This window comes from Cheilinus undulatus, linkage group 6 (genome assembly GCF_018320785.1).
Source record: "Cheilinus undulatus linkage group 6, ASM1832078v1, whole genome shotgun sequence".
In the NCBI taxonomy this organism is placed as follows: Eukaryota; Metazoa; Chordata; class Actinopteri; order Labriformes; family Labridae; genus Cheilinus; species Cheilinus undulatus.
Genome location: NC_054870.1, coordinates 45,164,993 through 45,181,900, shown reverse-complemented (window position 1 = coordinate 45,181,900; position 16,908 = coordinate 45,164,993). Strand labels below are relative to the sequence as shown.

Below are 16,908 nucleotides of genomic sequence, written 5' to 3'. Positions count from 1 at the left end.
TAGCCAGCCTGCCGAGCTCATGCTACTCACGGGAGCAGCACAGGCCTACCACCTCAATCCGATTGACTCTGATTGGCCCATATTACATGTGACAGACAGAATGCACCCATCTGAAAATATGTTGTAAGATCTTTCGTGTACACATGCATCTCAAAAAAATTGAGTAGCATGTAAAAGTTAATTTTTTTTCCTGTGAGTTGTTTGAAAAACTTCTTGTTTCATTGCATACAAAGTCAAATATTCCAAGACTTTTTTTTTGTTTTAATCTCAATGATTATGGCGTACAGCTCACAAAATCTAAAATCCACAATCTCAAGATATTAGAATATTTTGGAAAAGTCCTATTTGCAAAGGATTCCTAAGCCTTCATTCTCTCACTCTGATTCAGTTCACACAACCACAATCATGGGGAAGACTGCTGACTTGACTCTTGTCCCAGGGACAATCATTGCCATCCTCCACCAGGAGGGTAAGCCACAGATGGTCACTGCTGAAAGGTCAGGCTGTTGTCAGAGGCTGTATTCAAGCATATTCATAGAAAGTTGACTGCAAGGGAAAAGTGTGGTAGGAAAAGGTGCACAAGCTACATGGGTGAGCTCATCCTTCAGAGGATTGACAAGCAAAGCAAATTCAAGAACTTAAGGGAGCTTCACAATCAGTGGACTGAGGCTGGAGTTGGTGGATCTAGAGTCAGTACACTCAGACGGGTCCAGGAGATGGGCTATGAGTGTTCTGAGTGTCAAGCCAATCCTGAACCACAGACAATGTGTAAGTGTCTCACCTGGACTAAGGAGAAAACAACTGGACCGTTGCTCAGTGGTCCAAAGTCCTATTTTCAGATTAAACAAGATTTTGAACTCTGTTTAGAAATCAAGGTCCCAGAGTCTGGAGGAAGAACAGAGAGACACAGAATCCAAGATGCTTGAAGTCCAGTGTTTTCAGTTTCCACAGTCAGTGATGGTTTAGGGTGCCATGTTATCTGCTGCTGTTGCTCAGCTGTGCTTTATCAAATCAAGATTTAAAGCTGTCAGCCACTGACAAGGAGATTTTCAAGCACTTCATGCTTCCATCTGCTAAGGTTTACGGATTTTCTAGATTTCCTTTTCCAGCAGGACTTGGCACCTGAGCACAGTGAAGCCAAAACTACCAGAAACTGGTTTGTTGATCATGGTATTACTGTGTTTGACCGGCTAGCCAACTGGTCTGACCTGAACCCCACAGAGAATCTCTGACTAGCTGAAGGCTGCTATCAGAGCAACCTGGCTTTCACAACACCCCGTCAGTGTCACGGACTGATTGGCTTATGCCACGTCACATAGATGCAGTAATGTGCATAATTTTCCAGAAGGTCAACATTTCTGTATTATAAATCTTTTTTGACTGATGTTTTGTGATATTCTAATATCTTGAGATTGTGGATTTTTGTGAGCTGTAAGCCGTAATCATCAAGATCAAAACAAAAAAGCCATGAAAAATTTTACTTTGCAATGATGAATCTAGAATAAATGGAATTTTAAGTTCTTGTATTAAATGACGGGGAAAAAACTATTCCATGATATTCTAATTTTTTAGAGGCACCTGTATATGTCCAGTCAAGCTTCTCTCACCAAGGGAATTGTACACCGCCTTCCACATTATTATGCAAATTGGATTTTAGTGTCATGAACATTCAATTTTTTGTTTTTCAATGAAACTCATGGGTGGTGTTGTGTCTCAGGGCTCTTTAGATCACCAAAATCAATCTCAGACACCTGTGATGATTAGTTTGCAACCCTGGATGGTTCAGGTGGATGGAGTAGTGGATGGTTGGCGGATGGCCAACATGCCCCAACAAGGCTGTGACATCAGCTAAGAGGGGTTGGAGTCATGTTTTGGTCGGAATCATGGGAAGAGAGTAGAGCCCGACCGATTGATCGTTATCATTGGGAGGTTTTTTTAATCGAATTTGAATTATGTTTTAACGGCTGATGACTTGAAAATTATACTATCATTTGCATTGACTATTTAGGAAAATCAGAGAAAAATGTCATTTGCATAATAATGTTGACGTGGTGTAGAGTCCATAGTGTGCATCCTAACACTTTCTCTGATTAAATCAGGACCTTCTGAATGACTTACTGCTCCAAAGACAGTGCAGGGAGTACATTATTAGCATGTCAAACACAGCCATATGTGCATTACTGACACTGAGAGCTAGCGTTGCTAGTGTTAGCAGCCTGACTGACATGCTGGATGACACACGCCCTGCTGCATCTGTTAAACTAAAGAAAGCACAGTAGCAGATTTGCTGTGCTCAGAGTGGCTGAGTGTGAAAGTGTGTGAAAACATGGCTAAAACATGCATTCTGTAAATTTGAATCAATTCACACCAGTGTTTGCAATCCTGATATGAATCATTCTTTACAGCTTGTCCTCTCTTGATGCCCACAGATTATCAGGGGCTTTTTAAGGCGGTTCATTGGTTAAACTGCAGCAGATATGAGGCTTCACTTCAGTGCAAGACTATAAATATTTTCTGGCAGAGTCCCAGCTCTCAATTCTTTTACATCCCTTGGGAAAAATGAAGTATTGTGTGTTTTAAATTGTTCTGAGTGGGAATGTTATCAATTAGAGGACACGAAATTGGCTGTCGTACATTCCTTTTTTTTTTTTTTTAAATATGTGCACATGTTCAACAAGCAGCAGCATGTTCTTTTGTGCAAATCTGCCAACAGGATGATGCAAAATAATTGTGGGGTGCTAAAATTTATCTTTTTATATAAAAATACAATTTTAAAATATGACATATGTCATTCACAGCACTAAAAAAAAAGAACTGTGGATGACTAGCATTGTTCAATATACACAATCCTTCTTAAAAACAAACAAAACAAAAACAGCCAGTAAATGAAAGGTTTATCTTCCTTCCCTGTATCGTCTTTTCTTTGCAAGAATAAACACAGCCTCTTCGTAGTAAGGCTTCTTTAACAATACATCTATACCACCATGCCAATAAAAACATAAAAAATGAGACCACACCATTAATTTTACAGCATAGGCCACATGCTTCAGAGATCTTATGGATTTGCAAGTAAACTGCACATAATGTAACACAACAGGCATCTGTCAGTATCCATGACGACAGATGTTCCCTGCCTCTGGCAGAGAGTGGCGAGCACATCCTGCTGTTTACCTTATTTCACAGGCTCAGGATGGGGACTGTGTTTGCAGAGGGAACGGCTTACGGGCACACTTTGGTTGAAAATAATCACCAAGGGTTTAACACGTTGTTTATATCACTTATTTGTAATCCTTGTATTTCCAACAGGCAGAATAATGTAAATTTTCTGTTTATTGGAATTAAAGGGTAACTTCGCTGATTTTAGATATCAAAGTCTGTTTACGGTGTTCAGGGAGTATGAATGCAAATGAAAAAGTTGGTAAAAAAGCTTTAAGTGTCTCCAGAGGGAGCTACGTGTATTTACCTCAAGTAAAAGTCACTTCATTTAGCTTCATTTGGGGCTGAGGACTAAAAGTTTGAAGTTGAAAATCCTGAGGGGAGAGGAGTAAGTGGAGGAGACCTCATCCGAACCTCTGAAGTCTGCTCCTGATCTCCTGAAGCCATCAGCGTGAGGCTGCATTAGCTGCTACTCACATAAAACACAAGCTTCTCCTAGATGGATGTAGCACAGTTAGAGTTATTTCTTATTTAGGATGGGTTTCATTTGCTACTAACATTAAGGGCTTGTGCCAGCTGTGATAGTTTACTAGGACTGAGCAATAATGGCAGATAGAGACATTATGGTATCTTTTCATCATCCATATACGGTGCATTCAGAACGTTTTCATACCCCTTTACTTTTTTCGTTTTGTTATGTTGTAGCCTGATGCTACAGTCAAAAACAAAAGTTTTTATTCTCATGAATCTACACTCAGTACCCCATCATGACAAAGGGAAAACAGAACTTAATTTTTGCTCAGGTTCCTCCCATTTCTCTGGATCTTTGCTGAGATGTTTCCACACCTTGATTGGAGTTCACCTGTGGTAAATTAAATTGGTTCAAAATGATTTGACACCTCTCTATAGAAGGCCTACTAGTGATGAGAAATGATGAAATTTAAGGTATTAAAGGCCACTTTGTTATGAACCACCAGGGCAAATTTTAGTAATGAAAAACATCTCTGAAGTTATGAAACTAAGCTTCAAAATCAGGAAAACTGATGCAGTAAAATCTGCTCTAGGATGATGTGGGCGTGTTGTTTAATATGCTTAAGCCACACCCTCTCAAAAGGAATACAGTCCTCTCAAATTAAAAAAAAATGCTTCAGTCTGAATAGAGAAATCATCTGTTTGCTATGCTGGACAGACAGTTTAGAGCTAGAAAGTCCCAGTTTCATTTTCTGACCCTGTATTTCACTCTTCAGGTTTTCCTTGAGTCTCAATTTTTTAAGTCATGTGAAGTTATGTCTCTACTGTTTATGAGACATCTCTGTTGTTAAGGTCCCAAGTGTTGCTCTTTAGAATAAAAGTCTTTAGCAATGTTTAGCATTCAAGGCTTTTATTGTGACAGACTTGGCAGGAACAGACCGTGTGTATCATTTGTGACTTTACCAAACTTTAGCATTGCGGTGCTAACACACAGGACGAAACGTTGCTGCTTGTAGAGAGACAGACATAGTCTGCTTCTTTTAATCATCCAGGACTCAAGAAAACTGAAATATGGATTGAAACCCCTTTAGCAGGTAAGATGTTAGTCCCTGCTGCATCTGATTCAAGTAAAACTAGATAAGAACTCCAGCAATCTGCCTGCCACCTGACCTTATGGTGACCTATGATCAGAATAAATTTACTGTTTTCTGGCACAAATCTCTCTGTTTCGATACTTTGAATGACCTGTAAGCCACTGTGGCTAGTAGATTTGGGAAATTTACCTCACAATCAACAAAAACACAGCATGTAGCTCGCTTTAAAGTTTCAGTAAAGGCAGTGACATCGGCTAACAACAGTCTGTACTGAGACAGACAGCACAGTTATTTTATTTCATTGTAGCCCATAAGGACCAGCGATGTCATGGGCTCCGATATTTGCCCTTCTCAAATAAAACCAAGCCAGGAAAGAGAACAACTTTCTAATGCTGTAAATAAAAAATTCAGCAAATCAGCAGCAGCAAAGTCAAGCACATTTAAGTCATCAACAGTTTTTAAAACACTTAAAATTATCTTAACCCCTTTTCATTTGAAATTTGAATGAAATTAATCAGTGCTTGTTGGTTGTTTTAGGCTCTATAGTAGTCCAATTGTTAATAAGCTTCTCGTGAAGTGTCAGGACAGAGCTCACCAGGCCGTATGATAATAGTTGAGGATTATTATTTTCATAATTCCTCTAAGCAATGGGGGAAAAGAGAGCATATAAGCTTTTATGCAGAAAGACGGAGGAAAAAAATGATAAAAGGAAGTGCATGCAGAGGCGCACACTATGCTTACTGTTCTTGTGCTTTAATGCGGGCATATTTTTTTATAAACCAGTTTTTGAACAGCTGGCGATAATACTGTACACCCCAGTAAAATTTTAAAAAATTTAAAATAGACTTAACAGCTGTAAGGAATGGTAAAAAGTGAAATTTTTGATATCAAAGGTGCATATTACTTTGAAATTGTCTGCCATGTTTTTAGAGGGAAAGGAGACTTTTGATGGAGCACTGTGAGAGCAGGAAAACACTACAACCAGTAGCATCCATGTTACCCCACTACGACAAATTAACTATGAGGATCTTTAAATGACAAAATAAAATTTCTGGCATTATTCACATCTGAAGTCATGCTGAAAGCCCTTAAATGAATCAAATGAAAGTATAATTGGAGCTAATGCAATAATTTACAGCAATAATTCACTCTGGTGTGTATGTTATCCATCTGAAAACATCTTGGAAGAAGTAGTCATTGCCTGGATATTTGTTTTCAATAAAGCAGAACTCTTGTGGCTTTTCTGGGCAAGAAATAATTCCCATCATCCCTGAAGTCCCGATCATGGCCACATGGTGGTTCTGAGATCATAAGTCTACTCTAAATTGTCATGTCCCTTTTTAAATAAGATTTTCCAGATTTTTACGCCAAAGACAGTGCATTGTAAATACAAGTTTTCTCAGAAGAACAAAGAGGAATAAATTTATGATCATGCTTCAAAAATATCTGATTTGAGCCAAGTGGTGCGCGACACTGTTTCTGCTCTTTGCCTGCCCACGAGGAGAACTCCCACACCGCAGCAGAGGCACATCGACCCTGCTGGTTTGACATTTTGCTCCAGAAACCGAACTAAAGTCAAAGAGATGCAGCAGGCAGCAGGACAGAGAGACAAGTCTATATCCCACAATGCCTCGTGTGTTGTTAAGTGATTTACTCTGCTGGTTGCTGCTGAAAAAAAATGAACCGCCACAGTCGTGCAGCACCCTTTTCTTCACTTTTTCTGTACTCCTCTCTTTTCTAATCCATCTCTGATCATAACAACTGAAATGTTCTCCATCTTCAACCAAAGTGAAATTAATTTTATCGGCTGTCAGCTCAATGATGTCTGAAAAATAAATGTCCTACTCCTATAACCGAACAAATCCAGCTTTCAACTGTGCTCACATCTATTACACAGGAAAAATCAATCTACATCTCTGCCTTCTTTTATGAAAACTCCCTGTGTTTGGTTGGAACACATTTCATCAGCTATGTATCATTATTAGTAAAAATTCGCAATCAAATCTACAAACAGTTGAGCCTTTTTCCTTAGATTTCTGTATGAATAAGTAGTGAATTCTTGTGCAGAAATAAAGGCGCAGTTTGTCATTGAAGCGACTCAAAAGAGAAAGCTTATCATTACTGGAGCCTTCAGATCTGCAGTGAAGCAAAATCTGACTACAGATATACGCTGTCTGCACCATCAGCTCAGAGAAAAGAGAAAAATGCAAACAGGAACATAATCACAGGACTACAGTATGAGCCAGCTGAGAGAGAGAGTAGAACAGGCAATCCGGCTCTCAGCTGGATGAGCTCATGGTCCTCATCTCGGGCCAAACTGCAGTGGGGAGCATTTTGGCACGTACGGGACGGCACAGTTGCTTGAACCAGATAAGTGGCAACAGCTTTTTTTTTTTGCATAAGTCAAATGTGAAGTCAAACATCAATAAGCCTGCTATTAGGGGTGGCTATGGTGGGTAAGTGTTGAAATTAAGCTAATCTGTTGGATTCACATGATTGCATATATACTCACTGTAAAGCAAACGTAGCCAGAAGAACATCTCTACTACAAAGCTGACTGGAGCCCTCCTAAAGGTAGCCTGATTTGCATTTGAGGATCATTTAGAGGTCTCAGTATTGTTTTGAACCCATCTAAAAACATCCTCAATAACTAAGTAGCAGACCACTAACCCTAGTTTCACAAAAGTTGGGATAGTGTGAAAAATTGACTCAAAAGATAGTATAATGATTTGCAAATCCCTTTCAATCTAAATTCAATTGAAGACAGCACAAAAACTACATTTTCAGTGTTTAAACTACTTAGCTTACTGGTTTCTGGAAAGACACACATTCTGAACTCCTCCAGAATGTTAAAAAAAAGTTGGGACATTCGTAATCTCTTTTTTTTTTTTCTGGTCCTGTTTTGTTTTATTTTAATTTGATATGCCTTGACGTGTAATATAAAATTGTTTCTACAGTGAACTGCATATCTTTGAAAATGTTAATAAAAATTTGATCACAAAAAATAAAAAAAAGTTGGCACAGTGCAGCAAAAGACTTGGAAATATACAGGCACATCTCAATAAATTAGAATATCATGAAAATCGTTTCCCCCAGGAAATTAATTCAAAAAGCAAAACTTCCATTTATTCTAGATTCATCCCACACAAAAAGAAATGTTTCAAAGGTTTTTATGTTTTTATCTTTATGATTACAGCTTACAGCTCACAAAAATCAATAATCCACTATCTTAAAATACTGGATTCATGCACTCAGTAACTGTTTCTGCATCTATGCGACATGTCATGGAGCCAATCAGTCCGTGCCACTGCTGGGGTGTTATGAAGCCCAGGTAGCTCTGATAGGAGCCTTCAGCTTGTCTGTATTGTTGAGCCTGGTGAGTCAGAGATTCTCTATGGGGTTCAGGTCAGACCAGTTGGCTGGCCTGTCAAACACAGTAATACTATGGTCAGCAAACCAGTTTCTGGTAGTTTTGGCTTCACTGTGGGCAGGTGCCAAGTCCTACAGGAAAAGGAAACCAGCATCTCCATAAAGCTCCCCAGCAGATGAAAGCATGAGGTGCTCTAAAATCTCCTGGTAGATGGCTGACAGCGTTGACTCTGGACTTGATAAAGCACAATGGACCAACAACAACAGATGACATGGCACCTCAAACCATCACTGACTGACGGAACTGAAAACACTAAACTTCAAGCATCTTGGATTCTGTTATCGTCTTCTAGAATCTGGGACCTTGATTTCCAAACAAAGTTCAAAATCTTGTTTAATCTGAAAAGAGGACTTTGGATCACTGAGCAAGTATTTTTTCTTCTTAGCCCAGGTGAGATGCTTGAAACATTGTCTGTGGTTCAGGAACATGACATTTTTAGTCCACTTCCTGGACACGTCTCTGTTTGTGGTGTTTCTTGATCCACTGACTCTAGCCTCAGGCCACTCTCTGTGAAGCTCCCCTTTGTTCTTGAATCTGCTTTGTTTGACAATCTTCTGAAGGCTGAGTTCGTCCATGTTACTTGTGCACCTTTTCTTACCACACTTTTCCCTTCCAGTCAACTTTCCATGAATATGCTTTGATACAACCTCAGAGAACAGCCTGACCTTTCAGCAGTGACCTTCTGTGGCTTACCCTCCTGATAAAGGGTGTTAATGATTGTCCTCTGGACATTTATCAAGTCAGCAGTCTTACTCATGATTATGGTTTTGTGTAGTAAACCAGAGCGAGAGAATGAAGGCTCAGGAATCCTTCGCAAATAGGACTTTTTTCACAATATTCTAATATTTTGAGATAGTGGATTTTTGATTTCTGTGAGCTGTAATCATCAAGATTAAAACAAAAAAGTCTGGAAATGCATTTTGTTTGCAATAAATCTAGAATATCTGGAAATTGATCTGTCTGAAGTAAGTCCTGGGGAAAGAATGCCTTTTCCACAATATTATAATTTTTTGAGATGCACCTGTAGGTAGGTATTAACAGGTGATGGTAACGTAAAGGTTGAAGTCTGTTTGGGCAAATTCTCCAACAGTTCAAGAACAATGTTCTCAACATGCAGTTGCAAGGAATTTAGTTTTTATGTTATTCTCGTTTTGATTAAGAAAATCATATACATGAACAGGAAAAGTAGGATTTTTGTGAACTGTTATAAAACAAGATAAATGTATTGCATCGACAGGAGCCAGTTGAGGTGGTTCAGGCATCTGATCAGGATGCCTCCTGGATGCCTCCCCATGGACCTTGGGTAAGACCCAGAACTTGCTAGAGGGATTATGTATCCTGTCTGATCTGGGAACGCCTCGGGATCCCCCAGCAGGAGTTGGAAAGTGGTGCTGTGGAAAGGGACGTCTGGGTGGACTTGGCTTAGCCTGTTACCCCTGCGACCTGGCTCCAGATAAGCCGATGAAGATGTGTGGATGGATGGATGAATGTATACGTAATATGTAGTGCAAATACTTTCTGCTGCAAAGAAAATTGTATTAAACTGATATTTTAACACATTTCAAGTTAAGGAAATATTGTACTGCAATTTGAAAATAGCAGTGGACCATACTGTGATTTAATCTCATCTGTGATTAATTGCCCATCCCTAACATGAACTCAGGAACACTTCAGAAAACCACCGTCAGTCATCATAGTATATCCTGCTGCATCTACAGATGTGAGTGAAGACTCCACCATGCAAAGTGAAAGCCAAACATCAACAACATCTGGAAGCACCACTGACTTCACTGGGCCTTACCTCATCTAAGGTGGACTGGTCTGAAGTAGAAACATGTGCTGTGGTCTTAGGAGTCCACATTTCAGATTGTTTTGGGAAATAATGACCATCTACTGCTCCAGGCTAAAGAGGAAAAGGATCATCATAAGTGTTAACAACACAAAGTTCAAAAGCCCACATCTGTGATGGTGTGTGGGCGTATTAGTGCCTATGGCATAGGTAACGTGCACATCTGTGAAGGCACCATTAATACTGAGAAGTACACACAGGTTTTGGAGGAATATATGCTTTTAGTTAGAATAAACACCCCTGCTTATTTCAGCAAGACAATGCCAAGCCACATTAGACTGTGCACATTTAGACTGTCAGACCTGTCTCCTATTGAAAATATTTCAACAATTACTGTCTGCAGTTCCCAGAAGCTTACAGAGCATTGTTAAGAGAAAAGATGATGTAACACAGTGGTAAACATGCTCCTATTACAGTTTTTTTTTTTTTTACAGTTGCAGGGATAAATGAGAATGCCCCCCCCCCCCAAAAAAAACCTACATTTATCAGTTTGAACATTAAACATCCTTTCTGTGGACTGCAGTTAATAATATATACACTATATTAATACATAGGGTTTGATATGACATCGGTCCACCCTTTGCAGCTATAACAGCTTCAACTCCTCTGGGAAGGCTTTCCACAAGGTTTAGGAGTGTTTTTGTGGACATTTTTGACCATTCTTCCAGAAGCACATTTGTGAGGTCACACATTGATGTTGGACGAGAAGGCCTGGCTCTCAGTCTCCGCTCTAATTCATCCCAAAGGTGTTCTATCAGGTTGAGGTCAGGACTCTGTGCAGGCCAGACAAGTTCATCCACACCAAACTCTCTCATCCATGTCTTTATGGACCTTGCTTTGTGCACTGGTACACAGTCATGCTGGAACAGGAAGGAGCCATCCCCAAACTGTTCCCACAAAGTTGGAAGCATGGAATTGTCCAAAATCTCTTGCTATGCTGAAGTATTCAGAGTTCCTTTCACTGGAACTAAGGGGCCAATCCCAGCTCCTGAAAAACAACCCCACACCATAATCCCCCCTCCACCAAACTTTACACTTGGCACAATGCAGTCAGACAAGTACTGTCTCCTTGCAACCACCAAACCCAGACTCCTCCATCACATTGCCAGATGGAGAAGCGCGATTTGTTACTCCAGAGAACGCGTCTCCACTGCTCTAGAGTCCAGTGGTGGCGTGCTTTACACCACTGCATCTGACGCTTTGCATTGTACTTGGTGATGTATGGCGTGGATGCAGCTGCTCGGCCATGGAAACCCATTCCATGAAGCTCTCTATGCACTGTTCTTGAGCTAATCTGAAGGCCACATGAAGTTTGGAAGTCTGTAGCGATTGACTCTGCAGAAAGTTGGCGACCTCTGCGCGCTATGCTCCTCAGCATCTGCTGACCCCACTCCATCATTTTACGTGGCCTACCACTTCGTGGCTGAGTTGCTGTCATTCCCAATCGCTTCCACTTTGTTATAATACCACTGGCAGTAGACTGTGGAATATTTAGGAGCGAGAAAATTTCATGACTGGACTTGTTGCACAGGTGGCATCCTATCACAGTACCAAGCTGGAATTCACTGAGCTCCTGAGAGCGACCCATTCTTTCATAAATGTTTGTAGAAACAGTCTGCATGCCTAGGTGCTTGATTTTATACACCTGTGGCCATGGAAGTGATTGGAACACCTGATTTCAATTACTGGATGGGTGAACTAATACTTTTGGCAATATAGTGTAAGTTGAAAAGGATGTGCAAACCACTGTGCTTTGTTTTGTCCATTTTATGCATTATGTCCAAACTTTTTGGGAATTTGGGTTTGTATTTATACTTCATTACTTTCCACCTCTACTGGGCTCCATTGCTGCAGACTGGATCCATGCTGCTAAGAGTCTATCCAGAGTCTTTGTGCTCTATCTTGAGGAATAATCCACGCTCTCTACATTTTTTTCATGCTTAGCCGGTTATTAAGTGTAAATGAGAGAGGAGCAGTATGTTCAAAGGTGACTATAGAAGAACTATACTTTTGAAGGAACACATTTTCAGCATACAATAGGAGTAAATTTGATTCTCTTATAGCGCACAATAGCTAATTATGCCAATGCCTAGAGTATGTTGGTATCACAGAGGGCGCTTTGCTACATCTGGCCCTCAATAGCAGCGCTGTTTCTCCGCTGTATTCAATATCAAACCATCTATAGTCATTAAGCAGCACAATGCAGTTAAATGAACAAGCACCAGTCCAAATAATGAAGGTTAATAAGAATCAAAGTCCAGATCTACAACCGAACGAGTCCTTTTGTTGTGAGCTGACAGGGGCAGCTCATGCTGAAAAACGTACAAACAGCACAAAAAACAAACATCCTAGATGTAGATTAACAGCTGCTGCAGCTGTGAGGCTGCTGTCTGTGCCTCAGGATCAGCCGGCCTGATGTGCAGCGGGAGGATGAGGACATTTTTTAGCAGGTTGTTATGCAGCTCAGCATGTAGTATGATGATTTTTCTGAATATATTTAGGGGAGAAAATTGTGCTTTGACACTAGCATGTGCTGTGCTCAGCAGGCAGCACAACTTTGGCGCTTCCCATGAGCTGTAAAGAGTCATCGTTGTTATAATACTTTTTTCTTTTCTTTTTTTTTCAGCACAAATACTAACCAACTGAACATGCACTGAGCCTTTTTCAATGACTCTTCTTCCATGTTTAAAAAGTTTTGTTCTATACGAAGAGTCGGAATCAGATAATTGAATTCTATTCATTTATTTGTATTTAAAAAGGATAATGCGTTGTTTTTAATTCAAGATTTGTGTTGGGGCTTTATTGTCTGTATGGACTGAGTCAGGACAGTGGAGTAAGAAACAGGGATGCGAGATTGGGGAATGACATGCCAGAAAGAAGCCATGAGGCAAACTTGAACCTGGGCTGCCCACGTACATGGGCCAGAGCCTAACATCTAGGCCAGGAGTTTTCAAACTTTTTTCACCCAAGGAACACCTAAGGTCAAGCCAAAATCTCAAGGCACAACAAATTAATATCAAAACAAAATAGACTTTTTGAATTATGTTACAGGCAAGGTGGACCCTAAGGTGGGATAAAGGGGAGAGCTTTCTGAGGCCCTGCCAACTGGGGGATCATGGAGTTGGCAAAAAGGGCCTGGAAGGTGGCCAAAATGAGTTAAAAGTGATGAAAAAAAACATGGCAAAATTGGGCAATAAGTGGCAAAACACAGTTAAAAATGGGCAAAAATTGGCAAGAAAGTGGCCCAAAAAATGGCTTAAAAGTAGCAAAACCGTGTTATAAGTGTCAAAACATGGAAAAAATGAGTAACAAGTGGCATCAATAGGGTTAGATGTTGTAAAAAGGGGGTAAAAATGGGTTAAAAGGACAAACTCGGGCAAAAAAGTGGCCAAATTAATGCTAAAGTGGGCGAAAATTGGCAAAAAAGGTGGCAAAAATGGGTTGAAAGTGTCCAAAAGATGGCAAAATAGGTTACAAATGGTAGAAAAGTGGCAAAAATGAGTTAAAATTGAAATAAAGTGGTTAAAGGTTTTAAAAGGATTATAATGGGGCAAAAATGGCCAAACAATAGCAATAATGGGCAAAAGGGTAGCAAAAATGGGTTAGATGTGGCCAAAAGTTCCAAAAAAGTGGCAAAAATGGGTCAAAAGTAGTAATAACGTGAGAAAAATGCTACAAAGCAGTAGATTGACCACTTGAAGTTGTCAAGCAAGTGGTAAAAATGAGTAGAAAAAAATTTCAACTTGGTTGAAAGTTGCATGAATTAATAATTTGCCATGCTTTTCAGCTCAACTGTTAGTCAGAATGCTAGCACCAATGCAACCAATCCAACACTTATGCACTGAAATCACAATCTGGGGGGGGGGTCCATTCTCAGGGTTTTTTCAGTACTTGCGGTAAATCTGAAGTAATGTAACGAATAGTAACGTACATATAGTAGTAACGTATGGTTGTACGAATTCCCATGGCATATCTAGACTTGCCTTAAGGCACACTAGTGTTCCTTGCCACACCATTTGAGAACCACTAGGCCATCTGCACCCCAGGATGATGCATTTTTACATTGTTTTTCTTTGCAGATGATGTTACACCACAGCGAACTAAATGGGAGACTAGTGGTCAATTCTGCATAGAGAAAATTAAAATGACAAAAACAATTGTTTAACTGTTTATTTTTAGTTCTTTTAGATTTGAGTGCCTTGTTCGAAACAGTCGACCACAACTTGCTGATCTCCAGGCTCAAAGATTGGGCTAAGATCCAGGGGCAAGCACTAAATCTCCTTTAACCACACCTGGATAATAGAAGTTTTTTAAGAATGTTTTAATGATTCATCTTTCTCTTGCCTTTGGGGTTCCTCCGGGGTTGTTTTAGCCCCCGCTCCTGTATTCAGTCTATTTGCTGCCACTGCCCTTATAAGGAAACATGGCTTGGATTTCCATTTTTATGCGGATGGCATACAGCCCTACCTCCCACTAAGAAGCCCCTGCCCACAGTCACTACAATCACTACTCCACTGCCTTCAAAAGAATCAAAGACTGGCTGGCTCAAAACTGTGACTTCTTAATGAAGAAAAAAAACAGATGTAGTCCTGTTTGGCCCTCCTGCTCCACCACAGGGCTTAAAGTATTCCGGCACCGTGCCGGATTTCCGGCATGCTGCGTTTGGCTGCGGAATAAAAATGTCTTATATACTTTTTAAAAACCTCTTGATATCATCACCATCAATCTCAAGTTTATGAGTTCGTCTGCCATTGATATGAGAGGAGCACAACTCTCCTGCTCTCAAACTAGCATTATTAGTCAATCAGAAGTAGAATGGGGTGGGTCATGGAAAAATGTGGGTCAATTGAATCCTATGCTGCATAGATGCATGAGTAGAGAAACGTCACGTCGAAGGAGAGTAGGATGGAGAGTAAATTCATGAATCCTGGGGAAGATGCCCTCCTAGTTGATAAAGGATTAAAAAATAAATGGCGCTGGGCGTGGATAGAAGAGATAGGAAAAGATGATAAGCCTTTTGGTAGCTGGTGTAAGAAGTTAAGAGAAGCAGGTGCTTGCTTCTGCACTTTGTCAATCAATGTCTTTTGATCAACATATCAAATCACTGTCCCGTTTGTGTTTCTTCCATTTAAGAAATATAGCTAAACTAAAATCCATTGTCTCACACAATAAGTTAGAAATGTTAATTCATGCTTTCATCTCTTCAAGTCTAGATTACTGTAATTCACTCTTTACCTGCCCCAATAAATCCTCACTTGAGAGCCTACACTTGATACAGAATGCTGCTGCTAGACTATTAACCAGGTCCAGCAGATCAACCCACATAACACCCGTTTTATATTCTTTACACTGGCTTCCAGTGAAATTCAGAATTCACTTTAAGACCCTTGTTTTTGTTTATAAAGCCCTCCATAATCAAGCACCTGAATATATAGCCGACATGCTCCATCCCTACATCCCCAGCAGAACCCTCAGGTCCGGGCTGGCTTTTGATCATTTGTTGTAAATTTGTATGTTTGTACTAATTCTGTCTTTTATTCTTGCTATTTGTATGTATCTTTTGCTGTTTTATATTTTGTTTTGTAAAGCACTTTGTGACTTGTTTTATGAAAGGTGCTATATCAAATAAACTTGACTAACTTACTTACTTACTTAATTTGTGCTCGAGAAAGCTAGGATATTCAACTAGGGGAAAAAAAGTGCTACCACGTCATGAGTCAGACCCCGCTCATAGAGCAGCTGTTCGCCCTCTCCCACACAACGCGGTTACCAGGAGCAACAACCACAGCTGATGTACCAGCATCAATAACTGACCGTGTGTGTGCCAGTAAATATGCGTGTGCACGTTCATCACTGAGCACGATTTGTCTTTCAAGCTCACCCAGCCCCTGGTAATTTTTATGCAAAAATTTATGCAAAAAAAAAAAAAACTGAAGACAAAATTGCTCTGACAAAACTGTCAATATCCATTACCCTTATAATAAGTCACTTTATGATTATAGGTCATCTTGTAACCTGTCAAGGACTTAAAATACAGTTTAAGGATGAACACAGACACATACTTCAGTCTCTAGAACACAATAAAGTTTAAGTAAATAGGATGAAAACAAAAAAAGACTTCAGCTGTTAGTTGGTCCTGCCTAATGTTAAAAAAATTAATGATAAAAGGATCACAGCAGCAAATATCAGTATGAATGGAGCTCATTTGCTCCTCTGTCTGATCCGTCTCAAGGTCTAATTTCCAAATCATACTGCTCTAATCACCTTCAGGCACCAACACTTCTGTGAAGTTCATCATCTATGAAGATCATTCATTTCCATATAATGTTTTTTTTTTTTTTTTTTGCTATAACCACTGCATTATGGTAAAATTGTCTTAATAAATGAAAACATTGAGACATGAAACTGCTCTTTTGTAGCCGCTTTCCCAATATCTCAAATTGTGACAGGTATCCCCCCTGGAAAAAGTTCCAGACACAGGATTTTTTCTCACTTTAAGCCCTGCCACCAGCTTACTGACACAGGAAGGCCCACTATCATCCCACCTTCAACCGTGTGCTAAAAGCCACAAAAGAGGAAGAAAATAAGGGATTTCTCTTTCAGTAGTAGATCACTTTTATAGAAAAGGTAACTAATGGGTTGCTTGAATTGCAAAACTAAAAGTAATCTGAGTACTTTAACTGATTTAGCTGGAACACTGCTTGTGGGGTAGTGGTGAAGTGAAGTGGCATTTCATTACATGATGACAAGTTAAGAGAGAGTAATGCTGGCTCTAAGAGCTGTTTTTGTCCTATTTGAGAGACTGTTTCCTTTTTTTTTTTTATCTTTGTAGTTGTTTTAAAGAAGTAAAAAAGGCAAAACGGTCCCAAATGAAGAGCCATTTGGGAGCCAAAAGACTGGCTTTTGTC

At 39.9% G+C, this 16,908-nt stretch overlaps 1 protein-coding gene across 1 annotated transcript in view; it reads left to right on the top strand.

Moving 5' to 3' along the window:
* The window catches only part of khdrbs2 (KH domain containing, RNA binding, signal transduction associated 2), a 194,470-nt gene that overhangs the window by 103,128 nt on the left and 74,434 nt on the right, over positions 1–16,908 (top strand). The window lies entirely within an intron of this gene.